Source organism: Cryptomeria japonica, chromosome 4, assembly GCF_030272615.1.
Source record: "Cryptomeria japonica chromosome 4, Sugi_1.0, whole genome shotgun sequence".
NCBI lineage: Eukaryota > Viridiplantae > Streptophyta > Pinopsida > Cupressales > Cupressaceae > Cryptomeria > Cryptomeria japonica.
In genome coordinates, this window is record NC_081408.1 from 161,864,248 (window position 1) to 161,872,222 (window position 7,975).

A 7,975-nucleotide genomic window follows, 5' to 3' on the forward strand; every position below is an offset into this window, starting at 1 on the left:
GCCTTTTCTGCAAAAACTGGAAGAAGGGCATGTTAAAAATGGGTGACCAAATGGTAGAAATTGATGAAGATTTAATTGCTAAAGCTACGGGTCTCAACAGGGAAGGCTGCAACTTCTACAGAGATAGGAAGGTCAGCAAGGAAGTCATTGAAAGGTACCCAGTTACTGAGAAAGAGAAAAAATGACTGGTAAAGTTGAGCAAAACCTACTACCCGCTTAGGGCTTTTGCCAAACCCTGGCGGGAAATTCTCTTTGTTTTAATGCGGTATATTACTCTAGATGGTAGGTTTACGAAAGTCTATGGGTATCATTTTGTTCTGTTAAACCACTTTAGGCATAATGATAAGGTGAATTTTCCTTATTTCTTGCTTTTCTCAATGAATGCTTCCCTTAAAGCCTACAAAGAGAATCCTCGGGGTGATACTGCAATGCACCAAGGCCTAATGGTTCTTATTTATGACATTTAAAGGCCAGTCAAATTAACCGGATGCAGCCCTCTATGGACCCTGAGGAAAATATGTCTGATTCTTCTTTTTCAAAGGAGGAGGAATCCGACAATGATTCCTCATCTGATACTGAGGATAGCTCTGATGATTTAGAGTATGAGAGTAGTAAGAAGAGAAAAACAAGACCCTCATCTTCCAAGGGCAAAAAGCTTCAAATCAAACCCTTGATCAACATCTCTTCAGAAGAAGAGGATTCAGATTATTCTAAGGAGAAGAAGAACCCTAAAGGGTTGTCGAAGAAGAAAACTAAAAACCAAGCCCAGACCTAGAAAAAACATAAGAAAAAAGAGGAGACTAGCAAGGAACCAGAAGCTGACAAGCAAGCTAGGACCTTGGACGCTGAGCATAGCTTGGAAAAGGAGACAATGGAAGAGACTCTCAGGGTTGCCGACACTATCTCTGCCCTCCATATCCCTAAAGATGAATAGGTAACCCCTGGAAAAGTGACTCCCCCCTATGGTCCTCCTCCCGAGGGCTTGCATGGTTTTATGAAAACTAAGGAATGGCTCATTGATGGTTACAAGAAAGTTGTGGATGAGTATAAAAAACTATGCAACAGAGTCTTGATTCTAGAGACCATTAATATAGGGGAGGGGAATACAATGGCTGACTATATTGAGGATCTGAAAAACACTATTGCTAAAATAGAAGACATCAGAGATGCTTTCAACCCCAGGTTTGAGAAGATTGAAAAGGAGATGCTGGACGGAAAAAGCCTTGCCGAAACTAGTGAAAAAACACTCTTGGATACTATCACTAAAGTGGAAAAAATTGAGGAGTGCCTTAAGAATATCGTAGAGTAGCATTCTAAAAATCTCAACCAATAATACTCATACCCTCATCAGTAAGCTTGATGATGACAAAGAAATCCAGGAAATTGACCTAGACGCTGAAGGTACAGGGGAAGCTCAAGGTCCCAGAACTCGCACCAGAAGTAAGAGGAAGGAAAAGAAAATGAACAAGGATCTAAAAGAGTTGAAAGCTATCGGAGCTACCTATGATGAGTTGGTGATAAAGGCAGAGGACCTACTAAAAAAAATTATTGTGTAGCGTCTCCCTGGTTTCTTTGCTGTGTTTTGTTGTTTTGTTGCTTTGCTGTTCTTTCTGTTCGCTGGTCTTCTGGCTAGTCGTTATGTATGTGGACTTTTAATCCTTTTGCTGCTCTTTCTCTTTCTATGATGTAAAGGTTTCGGATCCTTAAAACCTATTTTTTAATCAATCAGAACTTTAAATTTAATATATATATATATTTAAATGACCCAACATAGGGCAGTCGCGGGCCCACCTCCCATCCATGGGAGTGGGGCGGTCATGCCCTAGCCATGGGGCTATGTCCACCGTGATAGATGCAGGTCCCTCAGCATCCACACAGTGGACACGGGGAACCTTGCGGCCATCGTGGGGTCACAGGACCTTGCGGCCACACGGTGGCTACAGTTCGCTACAGCCACCTTGTGGTCGTAAGGCTTTGCGGCCACTGGCGTGGTCATAGACCCCATGGGTTGCGATCTGCATAGGGGAGGAGGCACGGGTTGAGCCTTGGCTCCCTGTCCTCCAACCCAAAAATTAATTTTTTTTTCCCAAACAAAAAATAAATTTTGATTTTTAAAATAAAATTGTTTTGATTAATATTTTTTTGTTTTATTTTTATTTTGATACAAACCTCAAAAGAGGATAAAAGAAAACCCTAGTTTCATTAATCAACAACCTCAAACAGAGGCTAAAATAAGAGCTCCAGAATGCTTATGGTTTTCAAAAATAAAAATTGTTGGTTAATCATTTTGAAATAGGAAATTTTCCTCAACCAAACATCATACTGGGCCAAAAGAACCATTTTTTACACAATGGTTCAACCAATCTACCAAACTTTAAACTAAAATGCATAGATTTAAAACCCAAACCCCATTTCAATCAAAAAAATTCTTTCAAAACCAACCAGTAATTTTATTTTATTATTCAACAAAGGAAACAATTAAGAATCCTACCTCCATATGCAATCCTAGATGAGATTTGCTAAAGAACCCAATCCTCCAGTTCAAGAAATTCCTTCTCCTGCCAAAATCCCCAAATTTTTCCATCCAAAAATAATTTTCCCCCAAAATATTTTCCACAAATCATCTTTCAAAATATCTCTCCGGGAATTATTTTTCTAAAATTTATTTGCCTCCAAATATTTTCCAACCCTAGGTTATATGGGAAAAATTTTGACCAAAAATCTCATTTTTGCATTTAAAATATTTTTATTTAAAATGCCATCCTAAAATTCTTATTTTTGAATTTAAAATACTTTTAAACAATTTATTTCTAATTTAGAAAAATCAAAATGCCTCTTCCTCAATTAATTTCTAATTTTCTTAATTTTAAGAAAACTATCATTTATATTTCAAATTATTTAATGAGGGTAAAATATTCTTGATTAAAAATAAAATCTCCATATTCATTCTTTCAAAACTATATCAAATGTAAATTTAAAACTTGCTTTTCTAATTAAAATTGATTTTCATTAAATAACTAAAATCAACCTTTCTATTTTAGAAGGGCAAAGAGATTAAATTAATTCTATTTCAATTAAATTTAAATCTTTCCTTTCCAAAAGCATAAGCAAAATAAATTAATCATTTAGTCAAACTTGCTACCAATTTGAATTGAGCAATTTCTAATTAACGATTACTCGCATAAAGGGAACCTATTTAATTTAGTCCCTTAATTACTAATGCATAAACACACATTAAATCGAACTAAATATTAAGGATTAATTACTCAATTTAACCACACATAAACACGCAACCCAAGAAGATCAAACTATGAGGCCTCACCTCGACTCAGTCGGACATTTCAGTGATTTTTATATTGAGACTATTAGGGATACTTTATTTTGATGCATTTTGGAATTTAGAACTTATATGATTTCAAGATTTGGATAACATTGCTATATATTGATGATTTATTTATATGCTTTATGAGATAGAACACTACATAATTTTTGAATAAGATGAAATTGCGGTGATAAATGTCGTTATTGAATTTGCAGGACTTTACTATGATAATAGAATTATGATGTATGTTTAAGTTTATGTGAATTAGGATGAATTGCTTATGTGAAATTGCTTGGATAAAAGATGTATTTAATTTGTTCAGATGAAAATTGTATGCAAGTGATGATGTGTATTATTATTCCTTTGAATTATATTATATGTGGATATTTGAAAGTACTAATGTGTAAATTGAGATGTGCAAGAAGTTATCCATGTGACCATGGAAATATTACGGAGAACCAAACCTAGACCTTTGTATGTTCGTAAGCCAGGGTTTGTCTATTTGGAGAGACAACATCCCATTTGTGTTGTATTTTATTCGTAACAGTATATGATGCATGTGTGTTAAGTGTTATTTAATTGATTTGTGTAAAATCCACAAGAGACGATTTCATGTATTAAATTGTAAATATGTTTTCTTTGTGTCATTTGACACGTGTGGATTTATGTTTGAATTTTTATTTTTGTCTCTTGGTGGGAAAGTGTTCATCTATAGCTTTTTCAATTAATGTAACATGATGTCATAAATACCTTGGGTAAAGAATCTTTGGGGTGGTCAACATAGGTTTGACCTGAAAATAAACTTCAGAGGGGTTTAAAAAGGGTTAAATGAACATCTAGGGGTAGTTTAATAGGGTTTACTAAAGCCCATAAGGTATACCTAAGGGTTAGGGGTAATTTTAGGCAAGTTTCTACTCCTAAGTGACCTTTTAGACACCCTAAAAATTGACTTTTATGAGTTGTGCGAAAATTGAAATTAGAAGATTGAACCTAGTTGTAAACTTTCCTTTTGGAATGAGAGTTCCCTTTCCCATTCTATCTTACCTTCCTCTTTAGTTTTTAGAAACTTGTGAGAACTCTCACAATGGGATTCTTAAGAAAGAATTAGAAAATTTGTGGGTAATCACCCACTCTCCATTTTTTGGAGACAGGAGAAATTTTGAAAAGAATAGAATAGATTTTGAATAGAGAATTTTGGCTAAGGGTAGAAGGAGAAGAACCGTGGAATTGGGCAGCTCATCCTCAACAAAACTAACCTACCTTTGGGCAGATTAAGGTTGGTTGTATTCTTCTTAAAATGGCTTCTTTTTGCATGTGTTTGAAAGTATGTTGGTGTAAGAAATTTACTTCCTTGTATGTCCTTTTTGGGAATTTCATTTGGTATTTTGTATTATGTTTTGTATGTGTTTTTGGGAGTCTTCAAGACCTCTTACTCTTGGGAGAGAGGAGGATCTTGTGGGTGGTAGCAGTGACAACCCTCGAGTGAGACACTCTCATTATGAGAGCGATCATAAGGGATTTTTATGTGACCCTTGCTACATGGCCTATTTGAGCAATGGGGGTCATAAGGAGGGAAATAAGGCTAGAATGCCTTGGGGGGCATAAGGAATAAGGGGTTGCAATTCTTGATGTATTTGTTGTGCCATGAGGTGGCTACATGTTTTAACATACTTGCAGTTCTCCTCAGGGTATTGGTCAACTACCACCCTTAAAAAGGTCATCACCAAAGTGTGGTGCAGTGTAGCCAGGATGGGAGTGTGTTTTGAATTTGTTTGCATTCTGTCTTCTTTGTGTTTGCATGTTTGTTTCCCATCTAGGGCTTGGTTCTCTGAGATCAGGGATGGCTACCAGTTAGCCTAGGCTAGGAGGTGAGCACTCCATGGTCATGGTTGTGATTTAATATGCAGGATTGTCGGGAGAAAAGAATAGGACAAGTGGAAGGTTGCAGGAGTTATTGTTGCAGAAAATTATTTGCAGTTGTAATTATTAGATTTAAAAGGAGAAATATATCCTCATTTGTTGAAATGAGAGGCTAATTGTAAAATAGAAATAAAGACATGGGATTCTGTTATTTGTTATTTAGGTAAAGAAAATATCTTGTAAATTTTGCAGAATACTTTTTGGAATGAAATAAGCTAGATATATTCTTCTTTCTATTTGAAAAGAATTGTCTTTGAATTGCATGCAATAGCCCACTGAAATATAAAAAAAATCATTTTTATTTAATTCTGTGATTTCCTTTTTATCTGTGATTTTGTCTTCATTTTAATTGCAGAAAATATGAGATTTAGTTGTTGATAGATTTTATTAAAAAGTTATTATCTATTTAGTTGTTGTAGTAATTGCAGAATCAGTAAATTTATTTATTGCAGAAAAGGAGAAAAAAATCACAAGCTATTATAGCTTTTTTTATTTATTAGAAACTCTAGATCTAATTAGTTGCTAGTAAAACTATTAATAGATAAACATGTATATAGCTGAAGGTAGAAATAAAACACCTATTAAATTATTGCTTAGAAAAGTGTACCCTTGCTGTAAATGAAATTTGAAAATTATTAATCCATCTTTTTCCTTTTCATCTAAATCAAAATACTAGGGCCTATTTATGTTAATTGGCTGTCATATAGAATATATATATTTACACAAATACATAATTTTATTGACATGCAAATTACATGTATATCATTATAAATGTTTTGAAAAAAAGAAAAAAAAACTCTATTATTAAATGATCACGAAGAATAATGTATTTATGCCTGCATGTAAAAAAAATAAAGATAAAATAAAATGCGTTGAATATATATATATATATATATATATATATATATATATATATATATATATATATATATATATATATATATATATATATATATATATATATATATATATATGTATGTATGTATATATATATATATATATATATATATATGTATGTATGTATATATATATATATATATATATATATGTATATATATGTATATGTATATGTATATGTATATGTATATATATATATATGTACATATATATATAAATATAAATAAATATGTATATCAATATATATATATATAAATTATATTTTTAAAAATATATATATAAAAATAAAAATAATCTATAAACTTTATAAAAAAAAAAGGAGGTTTTTTTTTGAGAAAAATGCCGAAGGGCTGAAGCCACTATGTGGACACATAGTGGATCGGCCACAGACTCCACTGTGTGTACACAGAGTGGGCAGCCCCGCGACTTCCATTGTGTGAACACATAGTGTTGGCCACGGCTTCCACTGTGTGGACACATAGTGTGGGCCACTGCGGCCTCCATTGTGTGGACACACAGTGTGGGCCACTGCGGCCTCCACTGTGTGGACACACAGTGGTGCCGCGCCCACCACTCTATGGACACACAATGGAGGGGCGAGTTCCACTGTGTGGTCACACAGTGGTGCCCCCACCATCCCTCCTTTGACCCGCGAGCTTCCATGGCCGCCACCGACCCTACACAAAAATGCCCTGCACAAAAAATAGGGTTGTAAGAAAATAACAAACCCTAGCTAGGTAGGGCTAGGTTAGGGAGAGTAAAAAGATGTTATCAAAAGAATAATAAAAGATAGAGCACTTATATAATAATAAAAGAATGTTAGGGTTTGCAAGGTGGTTAAGTTTAATATTTTTAAAAGAATATATTTTTAGGAGATATATTTTATAGAAGACTAATTCTAGCTTTGTCAATTATATTTAGGGAAATGATTTAAAATAAGCTAGGAATTAAAATTGAGAAAATGATATAACGTTCTTTAGTATTTGGTTAATGATTTTAAATATTTGGATTACTTGAGTTAGTGGTTTAAGTTAACCCAACATAGGTAAGACAAAACATGTAGAGTATCTCAATTAGTCAATTTAATGTTCTAAGTTATGGTCTTTAAAAAAAAAAAATTTATTCCATTCTGGCCGTAAATTTTGGGCATGACATTTTGGTATCAGAGCGAGGTTTCCACACTAGGAACCTTACTCCACTTATGTTTCGCCTTAGATTGTTTAAATTATTTTTGTTAAATTGATTATATAAGACATTTAAAATTTAATTGAATTAATATTATTCTAAAAGAAATTAATTATTTATTTTACTTTATTTTCCTCTTAGGATGCCTCCGACAATGCGACAAGCTCGCAAGCGTGGATGGGGTCCTAGGCATGTGCGCATAGCATGTGAAGAGGTAGCGAGGGAGGAATCAGTTCCAGAAGAGAACCGAGGAGAACCTCCCGAATAGCCAAATGAACCTAACCGAAACCTCTTAGAACCAATACAAAATCTTATTGGCATAGTTCAGGAAAGGATTCCAGCAGAGAACCCTCAGGTTAGAAATCTAGACTCTGGGAGTCATAGATCTATTGATAGAGAATGAAGTAGGAGCCCAACTCCTATTCCTGTAGAGAGTCAGGGTGGAAATGAGCCAAAGTCTGTGCACATGCTAGGACCACCTCCAGTGGTGGAACCAGTTTATTTTGAGAGAGCTCATCGGGATCCAGGGGATCTTATCAGGGAGGTCATGCATCTCTAGCCACCATCTTTTGGAGGTTCTACCAACGGGGTAGAGGCTGAGGCATGGCTTTTGAGTCTTGAGAGGTACTTTGCATTGTGTTCTTACGAGAG